The following is a 17,795-nucleotide window of genomic DNA, read 5'->3' on the forward strand; positions in this document are numbered from 1 at the left end:
TTATTATTATTATTATAATTAGTTTTATTTTAACTTTTACTTTTTATTTAATTTGTTTTATTTAGTAAATTAGTTTAATTAAATTATAAAATTAATAGTTTTATAAAATAAATAATATAAAAATAATATTTTTATAAAAATTGTAATTTTTACAACTTTTTGTATATTTTTATATTTTGTCCCTTTTTAATCGTTTTAGCGTAATATTTGTATTTTTAGCTCATACTTAGTTTTAAATATAGTTTTTGCCATAGTTATTTTTACTTCTAGATTTTTAGGCTTTGCCGTAGAATTCCTTAAGTGCTTTTTCTTTAGACTAAGATTTAAGTGCTTTAGAACTTTGCGACGCCTTTTTAAGTTTTAGTTTCTTTTTAAGTTATTTCCTTTTGGGATATAGTTTTTCCTGTAAGCTTTAATATTTTTAGACACCTTTTACTATGTACCAATTATCATTCCAATTAGTAATCTCAATTTGCGATTATAATTTTAAGTTAGTTGTAGTAATAAGGTTAGGTTAGTCAAGTACTTTTAAGTTTTATAAGTTTCTCTAATTTTTCCGTCACCTTTTATTTTTCAACCATTTTTCCTTTTCCGACGAACTCTTTTTCTTTCTTATTTCTCGCTATTCTAGTTTTTAGGACATAGATTTTTATTCTACTTCTTATCTAATTTTCTTAAAATTACGAAAATTTATTTTAAGTGGTTAAATTGATAGACATCAAAATTTTCTGGTTCGTAGTAATAGTTGGATTTGTACGTGGACCGGGTTATTGGAGCCAAACAGTCCTCAATTATATTGAGACCAAACGAATCCTGCCCCTCTGCTGCATCTTTTGGCTATTCGAAACGTGGGCAAAATCAGAAAAGTCTATTGATTGGATAACTTATTATAATTTTTCTTTCCTTTTAAAAACTAATAGGAGATTTAGTGAATGCACCGAGCAAGACGTTCACCACCTTTTGTACGTTCACCACCTGTAACTAGATCAAGACATTTAGCAAATATAACCGCCATTGATTTTTCTTTAGAATCGTCATCCAGTCGACCAAGTACTTCAGTTCAAATTTCCGATAATCCATTTTTTGAACCCGACCTCACAATTGAGAATCCGGAGAATATTCAGGAACGGTTCGTAGATCCTGAACCACTAAACTTTCCTCCGGAACCACCAATCATTCAAACAGAGATTGTTGAGGAACGAACCATTAAATCAAAATCCTCTAGTGATTCCGATTCAACAAATTCAATTATGGAGAATCTGGAACCTTTAAGTATGGAAGACCGAATGAGAGCTAAACGCACTGGCCAAGGTCACGCAATTACTCATCCAGACATTAATGCGCCAGATTATGAAATCAAAAGACAAATTCTACACATGGTGACTAATCAATGCCAATTTAGTGGTGCGCCGAAGGAAGATCCAAATGAACATCTACGTACCTTTAATAGGATCTGCACACTATTTAAAATCCGAGAAGTGGAGGATGAACAGATATATCTCATGTTATTTCCCTGGACTTTAAAGGGAGAAGCCAAAGATTGGTTGGAATCGTTACCTGAAGGGGCGATTGATACATGGGACGTTTTAGTTGACAAATTTCTTAAACAATTCTTTCCTGCATCTAAAGCCGTAAGACTTCAGGCAGAAATTGTTACGTTTACACAGAAACCAAATGAAACTCTATATGAGGCGTGGACTAGATATGGAAAGTTATTAAGAGGATGTCCGCAACATGGTTTAGACACCTGTCAAATAGTACAAATATTCTACCAAGGATGCGACATCACTACAAGAAAAGACATAGATATAGCAGCTGGTGGTTCTATTATGAAGAAAACCGAAACTGATTCTTACAAAATTATTGATAACACTGCTTCCCACTCACATGAGTGGCACCAAGAAAAAGATATCATTAGATCATCTAAAGCAGCTAGAGCCGATTCTAGCTATGACTTAGATTCCATTTCCGCAAAGATAGATGCTGTGGAGAGACGAATGGAAAAGATGACTAAAGATATTCACTCAATACGAATTAGTTGTGAGCAGTGTGGAGGAACACATTTGACAAAAGATTGTCTCAGTATTGAATTAATAATGGAACAAAGAGAGAATATTTCATACATAAACTAAAGGCCTGGAAATAATTATCAGAATAATTATCAACCGCCAAGACCGATTTACAATCAAAACCAGAATTATAACAGAAATATTCCATACAACAACCAACAAGGTCCTAGCAATCAACAAGTATCCAATAATACTTACAATCAGCAAAGACCTAATTTTCAAAACAAGCCACCACAACAAACCGATGATAAAAAGCCGAATTTAGAAGATATGATGACGAAGCTAGTTGAAACTCAAACGCAGTTTTTCACCTCTCAGAAACAAACTAATGAACAAAATGCTCAAGCATTTAGAAATCAACAAGCTTCTATTCAAAATCTGGAACAAGAAGTGAGTAACCTAGCAAGGTTAATAGGTGAAAGAAAACCAGGAAGTCTACCTAGTGATACAAATGCTAACCCCCGGAATGAAACAGCTAAAGCCATTACCACAAGAAGTGGTACAACACTTAAACCACCTGAAATACCTGTAACTTCTGATGAAGCTATTCCTACTCCACAAGAACCACAACCTGATTAAGATAAGGAAAAAGAAATGGTAGTTGAAAAGGTTAATGAAGATAACACAGCTAAGGATAAACCTTATGTTAAACCATACCAACCACCACTTCCTTACCCGAGTAAAATGAAGAAAGAGAAACTTGAAGCCGAGCAATCCAAATTCTTGGATATGTTTAAACAGATAAATGTAAATCTTCCTTTCATTGATGTGATTTCAGGAATGCCTAGATATGCTAAATTCTTGAAAGATCTAATCTCAAATAGAAAGAAAATGGAAGAACTCTCGGCTGTTACTATGAATGCTAATTGTTCAGCAGTGCTGTTGAATAAGATACCAGAAAAATTATCTGATCCAGGAAGTTTCACAATTCCATGTTTTCTGGGTAGTCTTAGTTCAATAGAAGCATTGGCAGACTTAGGTGCTAGTATAAATCTAATGCCATATTCACTATACGCTAAACTAGACCTTGGAGAATTGAAACCAATCAGAATAAGCATACAACTAGCCGATAGATCAATAAAATATCCTAGAGGGATAATGGAGAACATGCTAGTTAAAGTTGGTACTTTAGTATTTCCAGTAGATTTTGTTGTTTTGGACATGGAAGAAGATTCTCATGTTCCTCTCATATTAGGAAGACCATTCTTAAACACGGCTAAAGCAATGATAGACGTGTTCGGTAAGAAATTGACCCTAAGTATAGAGGATGAGAGTGTTACCTTTTCAGTTGATAGAGCAATGCAACAACCACAATCTGCAGATGATACATGTTATTATATTCAAACTATAGATGCACATGCAGAATTATTAGAAGAATTTCCAGAATTACAAGGAACAGGAGAATGTTCTTTAGGAGAAGGTAATGAACCAATTGATGAAGCTGAAATGTTAGCTACACTTATAGCTAATGGATATGAACCAACAACAGAAGAAATTCAAATGCTAAAAGAAGAAGACAGATATCGATACAAGTCATCGATAGAAGAACCTCCGAAATTAGAGTTAAAGCTACTTCCAAACCATTTAGAATACGCTTATTTACATGGTGAATCTGAATTACCTGTAATAATATCGTCTTCTCTTACTGAAAATGAGAAATCACAACTCATTTCTGTGTTGAAAGCTCATAAACCAGCCATTGCATGGAAGATTCATGATATTAAAGGAATAAGTCCTTCGTATTGCACACATAAAATCCTTATGGAAGAAGGTCATAAAACGTATGTGCAATGCCAACGAAGACTAAATCCTAATATGCAAGATGTAGTTAAGAAAGAGATTATTAAACTGCTAGATGCAGGTCTAATTTATCCAATCTCTGATAGTCCATGGGTAAGCCCAGTTCAATGCGTACCTAAGAAGGGTGACATGACTGTCATTACAAATGAGAAAAATGAGCTTATTCCTACTAGGACTGTAACAGGATGGCGTGTGTGTATTGATTATAGAAAATTAAATGACGCCACCAGAAAAAATCACTTTCCCTTACCTTTCATAGATCAAATGTTGGAAAGGTTAGCCGGAAACAGTTACTATTGTTTTCTAGATGGATTTTCCGGATATTTTCAAATTCCAATAGCACCCGAGGACCAAGAGAAAACCACATTCACGTGCCCTTATGGTACTTTTGCTTACAAACGCATGCCATTTGGACTTTGTAACGCCCCTGCAACCTTTCAAAGGTGTATGATGGCGATTTTTCACGACATGATAGAAGAATGCATGGAAGTTTTCATGGATGACTTTTCAGTCTTCGGTGATACATTTGAATCATGTCTAGTTAATCTGGAACGAATGCTAATTAGATGCGAAAAATCAAATCTAGTACTTAATTGGGAGAAATGCCATTTCATGGTTAAAGAAGGCATCGTTCTTGGACATAAAATTTCAAAAGAAGGAATTGAAGTGGATAGAGCTAAAGTAGATGTAATTGCTAAACTTCCACATCCCACCAATGTTAGAGGAGTTAGGAGTTTTCTAGGGCATGCCGGTTTTTACCGACGTTTCATAAAAGATTTTTCTAAAATTGCCACTCCTATGAATAAACTCCTAGAAAAGGATGCTCCATTCATCTTTTCAGATGAGTGTATCAAATCTTTTAATATTCTTAAAGAAAAACTCACTAATGCGCCGATCATGATAACACCAAATTGGAATCTACCATTTGAACTAATGTGCGATGCAAGTGATTTTGCAATGGGAGATCAATTAGATGAAGAAAATTGAAGAATGAAAGGACAAAGGATTGAAAAACGATTTCAACCTATATATTATGCTAGTAAGACGTTACAAGGAGCACAAACAAACTATACAACTACTGAAAAAGAACTCCTTGCTATTGTCTTTGCTTTTGAAAAATTTCGATCATATCTCGTTCTAGCAAAAACGGTGGTCTATACCGACCATTCTGCTCTTAGATACCTATTTTCAAAACAAGATGCTAAACCAAGATTAATCCGTTGGATCTTACTCTTACAAGAGTTTGATATTGAAATCCGAGATAAAAGAGGAGCAGAAAATCTCGCCGCTGATCATCTTTCTCGTCTTGAAAATCCCGAATTAGAAGTTCTGAATGAATCGGCCATACAAGACAACTTTCCTGATGAATATCTATTGAAGATAGATTATAAAGAAATTCCATGGTTTGCAGACTATGCAAATTATTTAGTATGTGGATTCCTTGAAAAAGGATTATCGTACCAAAGACGAAAGAAATTCTTCAGTGATATAAAACACTATTTTTGGGAAGATCCACATCTGTTTAAAAGTTGTCTAGATGGAATAATACGCCGATGTGTATTTGGAGATGAAGCTAGTAAAATATTAAACCATTGTCACACAGGACCAACAGGAGGGCATTATGGGCCTCAACTAACAGCAAGAAAAGTTTATGAAGCTGGATTCTATTGGCCTACAATTTACAAAGACACACACCTTCTTTGCAAATCCTGTGATGCATGTCAAAGGGCCGGAAAAATAAGTCAACGTGATGAAATGCCACAAAATGTCATCCAAGTATGTGAAGTATTTGACATTTGGGGTATTGACTTTATGGGTCCATTTCCAAAATCTCATAATAATCTATATATACTCGTAGCCATTGATTATGTATCTAAATGGGCGGAAGCACAAGCTCTCCCAACTAACGATGCACGAGTTGTAGTCAACTTTTTAAAACGTCTTTTTGCAAGGTTTGGAACACTGAAAGCTTTAATAAGTGATCGGGGTACTCATTTCTGTAATAATCAACTTGAGAAAGTTCTTAAAAGATATGGAGTAACTCATAAAATCTCCACCGCATATCATCCACAAACAAGTGGACAAGTTGAAAATACCAACCGAGCTTTAAAACGTATTCTAGAGAAAACCATAGGATCAAATCCAAAGGAATGGTCCATTAAATTGGAGGATGCACTCTGGGCTTTTAGAATAGCCTACAAAACTCCAATTGGAACCACACCTTTTAGACTTGTTTATGGAAAAGCATGTCATCTTTCAGTAGAAATTGAACACAAAGCATTTTGGGCTTTGAAGACATGTAATCTTGATTTACATGAAGCCGGACGTCTACGATTAAGTCAACTAAACGAATTAGAAGAACTAAGACATGAAGCATACGAAAATTCGTTAATCTATAAAGAAAGAACGAAGAAATGGCATGATAAAAGAATCAGAAGTTCAAAAGAATTTAAAGAAGGAGACAGAGTTCTTCTTTTCAATTCACGATTCAAGCTATTTCCTGGAAAATTAAAATCAAGATAGTCTGGACCATTCATAGTCAAAAGAGTTTTCCCATACGGAACGATAGAATTAATAAATTCAAATGGGATTGAATTTAAAGTTAATGGTCACAGAGTTAAACATTACATACATGGTCCGATGGAAGTCGACAACGAAGTTAATCACAATTTCGACACCACAGCTAACTAAGTGTGGGGAGAATCAAGTCTTTAAAGGATAATATGTATTTCTGTTAGAGTTAGATTGTCTGTTTTCGTGTAGTTCTCGAAAATGGAACCCGAATGGTCTTTCCCTAGCAGACCCTAAAAAACTAGTCTTCTCCCCCCATTCTGAATTTTTATTTTTTTTAGGTTTTTAGGAAATGAAGACTGCCTGTGAACTAAACCATGGTCTAATGCTACACGCTTTGATCACTAAACATAATAATGACATACTACCGAGTGAATTAGTATCAGTAATCAGAGAAAGAATGGACGGAGTTAGAAAAGAATCTAGATGCGAAGATAATAAGTTACAATTTGGTAAAGGAAAATCAAAATCCGCAGCAAAAAGAAGAGCACGACACCTAGAACGATGTCACAAATGCGGAAAATGGTCACATGGAGGTAAATGTTCAAATAATCAAACCTATTCAAATACCGAATTTGTTACTTTATGCAGAGACGGACCGTTCATATGTTTAGAAGAAAAGACACTAAATGCTCGAGGTTACGCCTATGTAGCCATGGAAAACCAATTAAACCGACTATCTTATGAATGGGATAGATCATATAACTAAGAAATCTATCTCACAGGTAAGTCTGTACAGTTTTTATTTTATTTTTTTTATTTTTAACCTTTTGATAATAAACGCTAATTTGTTCGCTATAAAGTATTAAATTGGTATTGAATAAAATTAGGTTTGGCGACCGAAATTATTGATATCATACAAAAATTTATTACATCACTGCGAAATTTAACGTTTATTCTTAAGGTATAAATATCTTTAAACAATCAACCCAAAATATTTCAAAAATTTGTCATGAGTTAAATTAGGTCTTGGAACCGAAATTACTTTACCGAAAAGAGGGGCGCATATTTTTGATAATATTTGATTGATTAAAGTGGGATAAAAAGCCAAAAAGATTTTTAATTTTATTTTTACCATGTTTTTAAAATTAATATTTAAATCTTAAATTAATATTGTAAACTTTGTAAAAACAATATATTTAAAATTGTAAATATTTGAAAAATTAATATAAGTTTGGTATGAATTTGTAAATTTTTAAATTAAGTTTGGTGTGATTTTTTAATTTTTAAAATATGAAATTTTAATTTTATGCTTTTCAAATTTTAAGTTTGGTGTGAATTTTTAATATTAATTTTGAATTTCATATTTAAGTTGTGTGAATTTAAAAACAAAAATTTACTTTATCTCATTAAGTTAAAAATATGATTTTTAAAATTCGTCGTAAGTTGAAGACTAGGTCTTTGAACCGAAATTGCTTTACCCGAGGGAGGGACGAGAACTTTTATTATCATTATTTTTAATCTTATTGAATTAAAATATGCCAAAAACATTGAAAAAACCCAAAAATCTTAGCTTTTAAAACAATCGCTACAAAAAGATAAATTTTAAAATTTTGTCGAGGGACGGACTAGGACATCGATCCGAAACGACCTCGTCCTAAATAACAAGGGAAACAAAATTTTAAAATTAAGTACTTAATTGTTTTATAAGTTAATGATTATAAAAAAAAAAATAGCAAACTCCGCGACTCGCGGAGTTTGAAGGGTCCAAACAACGCGAGTCGCGGAGGGACCACAACCCAGAAAAAAATAAAACGTAAAAAACAGATCAGTTCACTCCCCCACCCAAAAAAATACTGCGAAGAACAGCGAAAAAACCCGAAAATACACGAAAAACACACCCCAAAATCACAATTTTTAACCGTTAATCATCAAATCTTTTGCTAAAATCGTGTTGAGAAGGATGCTATCTAGGAATTACTCAAGAAAAACGGTAAATTTCTACACCTAAACACCATTTAATCCGAAATTAGTGTTCTTGAGCAATTTTTTTTTCCCAATTTGATTTTGATGCTTTTTAGTGTAATTATGCTTAAATTGTTTATGTATTATGCTTGTATAACCTAGATTGATGCTATTTAACATGATTAGAAGCCTTAAACTTCAAATTTTGAATAATCTAGGGTTTGTGTTCTTGAGCAAATTTGGGGCTTTTTTATATAAACAGGTTATGGCCGATTTTTGTCATGAATTGTTGCTAAATTAAGTAGTGTAACATGTCTAGGTAGTTAAATGATCCAAACTTTGAGCCTAAACATGATTTTGAGAATTAAAGTGGACTTTTTCAAGTCTAAAATTCATGAACTTGATTTTTGAGAGATAATGCCATTTGAAACTTGTTTAATTGCTAGTAATGATTATTTTGACATGTTATTTGAATTGAATGCTTATGAACTTGGCGAACATTTTCGTATATGCTTATTTGAAAAAGTGTAGATTTGATAAAAATGTGAAAATGAGCTTAAGTTTGATATAAATTGATCATATCATTGTAATTATTTTGATTGATGATTTTGCTGACACTAATGCATATTTGGATGCACAAAAACTGTGTTTGATGTGTTTTGCAGACTGAAAGGGGTGAATCTTCATCCCAAGCTCGCAATGCTCCTGCTGAGAATGCGGAACAACAGGAGGTGGATAACTACTACAAGCAGGATATACCTCATCCAGTCATGACCTTTTCTGATATGCACTTGGAAGAGTTGCACCCGAACCTGAGATTTGACAGACTTTGGATAGATTATCCAAAATATCAAAGGGGTTTGCATACTCTTCATTCTAAGGTTGTTGAGGTACCGAGGGTCATAGAATGGGGACCCTTAGAAGCTGTAGAATTGGCCGGGCCAATTAGGGAATTACTTGTACAGAGGTATGGTAATTCTACTTTTAATGACTGGGTAAGTTTATTCACCATCCGTAGACCTGTATATAAAGTATGGTGTGAAGAATTGTTGTGTAGTATAGAGTTAAATGATCGGGTAGCTAGTTTAACCGATCGTTCTTTTATTAGATTTTTGTTAGGCGGTTCGATGCGCCACATGTCTTTACTGGACATGGCTCAGGCTTTACGTATATATACGCCTGAGGATTTAGCATCTGCCGATTGTAGAGGGTTGATACTAAACGGTAGAAAGATAGATGAAAATTTTGATACACACGGTGTGTGGAGTCAAATGACAAGCCATCACCGTTTCAAAGGGGGAAATTACTCTTATTTGGATATAGATAGAGCCGAATTAAGAGTGATTCATAGGTTTTTAGCTAATTCGATTACACAAAGGGGTAAGAACAAGGAAAAGGTAAATGAACAGGATTTGTTTTACCATATGTGTATTCGAGACCCACAAAACGCTGTAAGTATACCGTATTGTGTGGGTTATTATTTATCAGCTATGGTTCGGGGGATGAGACCGCATAACATAATAGGAGGTGGTATTTTTATTACTTTGATTGGTGAATATCTCGGTGTGGATATAAGTCGGGGGGGATTATTAGTAGAAGAACCAGAACCCCGCGATACTATAGGTTTAAATGTATACCATGGTGCGAAAGTTTTGAAGAGGCGAAATAACGCCGCAGTACCATACCATGGTAGACATCCACAGGTTGAGAGAAACCAACAGCAAGGTAATGTAGGAGGGGGGAATGAGATGCAAGAAATGCAAAGGTTTATAGCTTCTCAGGAGTACGAAAATGCTAGACAGAGAGCATTTGAAGATTGGCAAGTTCATCAGAACCAAATCATAGCTCATTGCCAACATATAGGTAGAAACTATATTCCTACACCGAAACCCATCTTCCCTCCCTGGTCTATAGAGATGCAGCCACCGTATCCTACGTATAACCCTGCCGAAGCATTCTATAGCACCTATGGTTATGCCTGGAACCCCTATTGATACCAGTATCATCCCTAGTCTACTTAGTTTTATTTATTTTGTAATTTGTAATGATTGATACGTTTAATACTTTTGTTAATATTGTAATAGTTTTTATAATTGTCTAACTTTTATTCATAGATTTTAATAATTGTTGAATGTGGGGTAATATACCAAACTTCAAAAATATGTATATATGTTTGCAGTTTATCTTATGTACACAACAGGGTAAAACAACGCATTTTCAAAGACTGGCATTAAGTTCAGCAAAAACAACTAATTTTGACGACAAGATGCAAAATATATGTGAAATAACAACAAGACGGAATGAACAAATGATGTGCACCATTTATCATTCAGCAAACAAACGCCAATATATTTGGAAACTTTGGTAAAAATTTATTCATTTTTACACAAATCACCCTCAATAATTTAAATTATTACTGATTTCTTGCAAATGAGGGCATTGCAAGATCTTAAGTGTGGGAAGGGGTTAAATTCTTTCGGATTTTAAAATTTTTTACTTTATACACTTGGTTACCATTAAAAATACTAGTAAAGCAGTAGTTGTATTAGAATCTAGTGCTCTCTGATAATAAAGAACAGCCCTAGTCTTATATACTGACTACCCAATTCTAGTAAAATTTTTCAATATTTTCAATTAAATGAACTCAAAATCATGTTTATACATATTTATGAACGATAAAACTAGGTTTTAACACCGAAATTATTGTTACCTCGGAAAGGACATAAATTGAGAAACAAACCAAAATGTTAAAATTCATTTAAAATGGAATAGAGGACGATAAAAGGGAAAATAAAAGCCAAGTGTGGGAAAATTTACCAAGTTATCTTAAACATATGTCACATATATCTATAACAAATAACTGAAAATACTTTTGCTTTGGACTAAACTAAACTGTTTTACCCGATGAAAGAAAAGAAAGATGGATCTACACGATGAATCAATTCCATCATTAAAAGGAAGTAAAGTCTTCCGAAAAAGACACGCGCTTCTTGATTTAGGTCATGAAGTTGTCGTCCAGACCAGCTGTAGGTTGACGAAAAATCCAGAAAAGTCATCACTAAAATCAGCAGGAAATCCACGGACCTCAGCATTAAACAGGGTCGCCAAGTGGTCAGATTTATCCTAACCATGAGAATGATTTATCTTGTAAAATGGGGGGGCACCATGCAAATTAGCTGGATAAGACTAATGAATCAGATCCCCAGAAAGGATAATCTCCTTAAAGATTAAAAATCAGCTTTTAAGACTGATATTACTCAATCCTTGAGATTGACCTTAAAGATTGAGAATTACAAACTCATGGAATTCAATGATATCTAAACTCGAGCTTGAACGAGAAAATATTTTGATCAAAATTACAAACCGATTTGTTTTCTGAAAACCCTATTTTCAATGCGTTCATTACCATTGAACGTAAAATCCTAGGAATTCACCTGGAATTCATTAGGTCACCTGAACTAAATCGGGTGTCAACCGTAAGAACGGTGGTTGCATAGCATGGTCAAAGACAGGACCTTGTGCCAGATCGAAAAAATCATAAGGGTAAGCTTTACTATTGCTCCTACCAAGGATAGTAATTGCGTCCGACACGTTATAGACCATAATTAAAAGCATGTCAGGGGACATTGCCTTAACAGTTGCTTGTTCAACGCTTTCCTTTATAACCGGACGGTAGTTTACCGAAAGGTAATATACGGGACAAGTGAACTGGACGTGTTGCTTTCCAAATACAAGGTTAGCAAGTGGGTGACACAAAACCATAAGTTTTGAGCTAAAATTTTCAAATCTGAAACCCACCAAACCCACAAAAATATTTTGCAAACACCGGTAAAGGGTTATTCCGGAAAACTTATCTAGGGTAAAAACTAGATTTAATTTTCAAAAGATCAAATGTTTTCATAAAGATCCAATTTCCTTAATGGATCTAAATTTTTATAGTCATGTGGGACTGTAAACCATATCGTTACTACCATTGTTCATACCACCGTATAGAAATCACTGATGTACAAAGTGTGAAGAATAAAGAAGTGATTCTAGTATTTCAAGACTATATTGCTTGAGGACAAGCAACACTCAAGTGTGGGAATATTTGATAATGCTAAAAACGAACATATATTTCATAGCATTATTCCTCAAGAAAGACAAGCTTTTAGTTGAAATTGTTCTATTTAAAAGTGATATTCGTTTAAATAAAAAAAGGTGAAGACAAAAGACAGATTCGACGAATTGAAGACGCAAACGACCAAAAAGCTCAAAAGTACAAAAGACAATCAAAGAGGTTCCAATTATTGATAAGAAACGTCTCGAAATTACAAGAGTACAAGATTCAAAATGCAAAGTACAAAATATAAAATTGTACGCAAGGACGTTCGAAAATCCGGAACCGGGACCAGAGTCAACTCTCAACGCTCGACGCAACGGACTAAAAATTACAAGTTAACTATGTATATAAATATAATATAATATATAATTAATTATATTAATTATATATATATTATATATATATTATAAACCGTCGGCAAGAAAGACTCCAAAAGGGACTGAGCTGTAATTTCAAACTCCGCGACTCGCGGAGTTTGAAGGCAAAAATGCCGCGAGTCGCGGAGCCCCAAAAGTCGAAAATCCCTATAAAAGCAAACGAATTCTGATCGCTAAAATAACCAAAAATCCATCCATCTCTCTATCTATATCGTATATATTTATATTTATATTTTAATTTTAATTTTAATTTTAATTTTAATTTTAATCCTAATAATAAGGGTATGTTAGCGAATGTTATAAGGGTGTAAGTTGAAATTCTGTCCGTGTAACGCTACGCTATTTTTAATCATTGTAAGTTATGTTCAACCTTTTTACATTAATGTCTCGTAGCTAAATTATTATTATGCTTATTTAATCCGAAGTAATCATGATGTTGGGCTAATTACTAAAATTGGGTAATTGGGCTTTGTACCATAATTGGGGTTTGGACAAAAGAACGACACTTGTGGAAATTAGACTATGGGCTATTAATGGGTTTTATATTAACTAAACAATACCTTGTTAATTTAATATACAAACTTATAATTTGACGTATTTATATATAACCACATACGCTTGACTGGGTACGGTGGGCAGGATATCTATAAATACCAATAATTATTCATTTTACCGGATACGGAACTGGATTAATAGTTAATAAACTTGTTGAAACAGGGGTGAATTACATTCAAGGGTAATTGGTGTAATTGTTAACAAAGTAGTAAAACCTTGGTTTACACGCAGTCGATTACCTGGTGTATTCATTAAACAAAGTATTAAAACCTTGTTACAATTCGAATCCCCAATTAGTTGGAATATTTGACTTCGGGAATAAGAATAATTTGACGAAGGCTTTCGCTCTTTATATTTATGACTGATGGACTATTATGGACAAATCCGTATGGACATATTAAATAATCCAGGACAAAGGACAATTAACCCATGGGCATAAAACTAAAATCAACACGTCAAACATCATGATTACGGAAGTTTAAATAAGCATAATTCTTTTATTTCATATTTAATTTCCTTTATTTTTATATTTAATTGCACTTCTAATTATCGCATTTTTATTGTTATTGTATTTAATTGCACTTTTAATTATCGTACTTTTTAATTATCGCAAGTTTATTTTATCGCACTTTTATTATTCGCAATTTCATTATCGTTATTTACTTTACGCTTTAAATTAAGTCTTGTATTTATTTATTATTTTACATTTGGTTTTAACTGCGACTAAAGTTTTAAAATCGACAAACCGGTCATTAAACGGTAAAAACCCCCCTTTATAATAATAATATTACTTATATATATATTTGTATTTTTATAAAAGTAAACTAATATAGCGTTAAGCTTTGTTTAAAAAGATTCCCTGTGGAACGAACCGGACTTACTAAAAACTACACTACTGTACGATTAGGTACACTGCCTATAAGTGTTGTAGCAAGGTTTAAGTATATCCATTCTATAAATAAATAAATATCTTGTGTAAAATTGTATCGTATTTAATAGTATTTCCTGCTAAAAATAAGCTATTTTATATATTACCCCGCTGCACATCAGTGCCCCCCATTGTACGAGATAAATCCTTCTCATGGTTAGGATAAATCTGACCACCTGGCGACCCTGTTTGATGCTGAGGTCCGTGGATTTCCTGCTGATTTTAGTGATGACTTTTCTAGATTTTTCGTCAACCTACAACTGGTCTGGACGACAACTTCTTGACCTAAATCAAGAAGCGCGTGTCTTTTTCGGAAGACTTTACTTCCTTTTAATGATGGAATTGATTCATCGTGTAGATCCATCTTTTCTTTTCTTTCATCAGGTAAAATAGTTAATTTAGTCCAAAACAAAAGCACCTGCAATAAACTTTACAGAAACATGTGATAGATAGTTTTTAATTGAATAACTTGGCACATTCTCCCCACACTTAGTTTCTTTCTTTGCCTTTTTATTCTACTTTATTCCATTTTAAATGAATTCAATCGTTTTAGGGAGTTTCTCAATTTATGTCCTTTCCGAGGTAACGATAATTTCGGTATTAACACCTAGTTTTCATCGTTCATAAATATGTATAAACATGATTTTGACTTCATTTAGTTGAAAAATTTTCAAATTTTCACAAAATTTGGCAAATAAACTAAGTATAAACCCGAGAGAATTTATAACCCTTTCCCACACTTGAGATCATGCAATGCCCTCATTTGCATGAAATCAGACTCTAATTATAAATTCATGAGGGTGATTAGTGTAGAAAAGTGATTGAAAATACCCAGTTTGTAATTACAAAGCTCGTCGAATGATAGATGGCGCGGCTAATCGTTCATTCCTTCTTGTTTTATCACACATATTTTTCTTCAAAAACGGTTGCTTTTCTGAACTGTTTGCTAATCTTTAAAAATGCGTCTTTTACCCTAATTTATTATGCATGTTTATTAACGAGTTATGCACTAACCCGAACCCCTAATTTAACGTTAAGTGGGGTTAAACTTCCCCACACTTAGCTGACGACATGTGAAGTCGGTAGAATAAGTTCCACGAATTAAAATAGTGAGCCAGTTATTTACATCTCGGGTGGTATAAAATATATTAATGGGTTTAAAGTTTAGACCCACCCGATCGTCACTACTTAATTCTTTTTTAAGTGTAGCTTTTAGTAAATGGATATGTCTCTTTTCTGGTTCTTGGTCAAATGGATCGATATACACCGACATACATATTATAGGGTGGACAATTTCTAACGTTTCCTTCCTTTTATTCTCGACGTCAAAGTTTTTACCTCTATTACCCAATTGGGTGAAATTCGAGGTGTCGTTATCTATTACAGATCGTAGTTCATTTTCGGTGGATGACTCGTCTATTGAGAATATTGGGTTGGAAGGTTGTGGAATGGTGAAGTTCGGTTTGGCCTCGGGGGTAAAATTTTCAACGTTATCGTATTCCCAAGAGTACCAATTTGTTACCCTTACTTCTTCTTTATCCATTGATGGATCGATGATTTCGTCGGTAGAGGCTAATGTGTCGATATGTTGTGAAATTGGTAAGACTGAATAAAAAGTATCATCGGGATAGTTGGTGATTTCGGAGCTCTCGAATTCATCAAAATTCGATGATATGAGATTTTCTTGCACACGACTCCTCAGATCAACAGGTGTGTAGTCTGATAGAGTTTTAGCTTGCCGGTTTACAAACTCTCTCATTTGTTCATTTTGAGCATTGAGTTCTTCGAGTTTGATTTTCATATTGTCTAATAAATTTTCAGACACGTAATTTTCCTCGTCTACTGGTTGTTGAGTTTGGATATATTTTTGGGAATAATCCCAATTTGAATTGTATTCTTCATAATCATTCCATTCAGGTTCCGTGGGTGCGTAATTTTTCATAGGAACGTAATAATAACATTCCCATGTTGAGTGATAATCTCCACAGATTTCACAACCAGTTATTGTTTCGTCATTCGTGATCCAAGATTGACCGAACGAATTGTCATCAACACTCGTTTGAGAGTATTGATTTAATTGATTTTGGATATCAAAAAGAGTTTCCATAGCCTTGTTTTCAAAATTTTCCATTTTATTGCGAGGGCCAAATTTTAGCTACAATGTGGTGCATTTACTAATTATCCTATTAGTTATAAAAATAGAAAAACTTATATAAGTTGTCCAATTAATAGACTTTTCTGCTTTTGCCCACGTTTCGAATAGCCAAAAGATGCAGCAGGGAGCCAGAACCCTTTAAATCGGAAGCTCACAACTCAGCCACTAACAAATCCAACTATTACTACGAAGCAGAAAATTGTCAACGTCCATTAATTTAACCACTTAAATAATTTTTCTTTCTGTTTGAGATATTAGATAAGAAATAGAGAAAATTTCTAAGTCCTAAAAACTAAAGCGTCGAGAAATAAGAAAGAAAAAGAATGCGCGTCGAAAAACGTCGAAAAATAAAAATAAGAAAATAGCGCGTCGTAACTTAAAAAGGAATTAAAAACTAAGAATTAAAAGTTGCGTCTAAAAATATTAAAGCTTAAAAGAAAAACTATATCCCAAATGGTAATAACTTAAAAAGGTACTAAAATATAAAAACGGCGTCGCAAAATTCTAAAGCACCTAAATCTTAGTCTAAAGAAAAAGCACTTGAGGGATTTTACGGCAAAGCCTAAAAATCTAGAAGTAAAAATAACTATGGCAAAAACTAAGTTTAAAACTAAATATGAGCTAAAAATACAAATATTACGCTAAAACGATTAAAAAGGGACAAAATATAAAAATATACAAAAATTTGTAAAAAGTACAATTTTTATAAAAATATTATTTTTATATTATTTATTTATTAAAACTATTAATTTTACATATAATAAAACTAATTAAAATTTAAAATACAATTTAATTAAAAAAACTTAAACTAATTATAATAATTAAACTAATTAGGGTTTAATAATAATAATAATAATAAAATCCGTAATTAATGTGAAATTAGGGTTCTGTCACGTGTGTCAGAGTGTCTCCGCGAGTCGCGGTATTTCAAGCAGCAAACCCCGCGACTCGCGGGGTTCCAAAATTCAACTCTGGTACAGTTTTTAATTCGACGTGTTTTTTTTTTTTTTTTTTGATATTGTTTTTCTAAAAATATATTTATACAAATATATATTAAAAATATAGCGTTTCGCCAAGTTCCCCAGCAGCGGCGCCAAAAACTTGATGTCGTGCGAGGTGTATATAAAATACTATTAATTTTACAAGAAATACTATTAAAAATTACACAAGTTTTAATTATTTATTTACAAATGGGATATACCTAAACCTTGCTACAACACTATAGGCAGTGTACCTAATCGTAGAGTAGTATAGTTTTTAGTAAGTCCGGTTCGTTCCACAGGGAGCGGGCTTATTGCACACTATATTTTTAAACAACTATATTTGTACAAAA

Source organism: Rutidosis leptorrhynchoides, chromosome 6, assembly GCF_046630445.1.
Source record: "Rutidosis leptorrhynchoides isolate AG116_Rl617_1_P2 chromosome 6, CSIRO_AGI_Rlap_v1, whole genome shotgun sequence".
Lineage (NCBI taxonomy): Eukaryota > Viridiplantae > Streptophyta > Magnoliopsida > Asterales > Asteraceae > Rutidosis > Rutidosis leptorrhynchoides.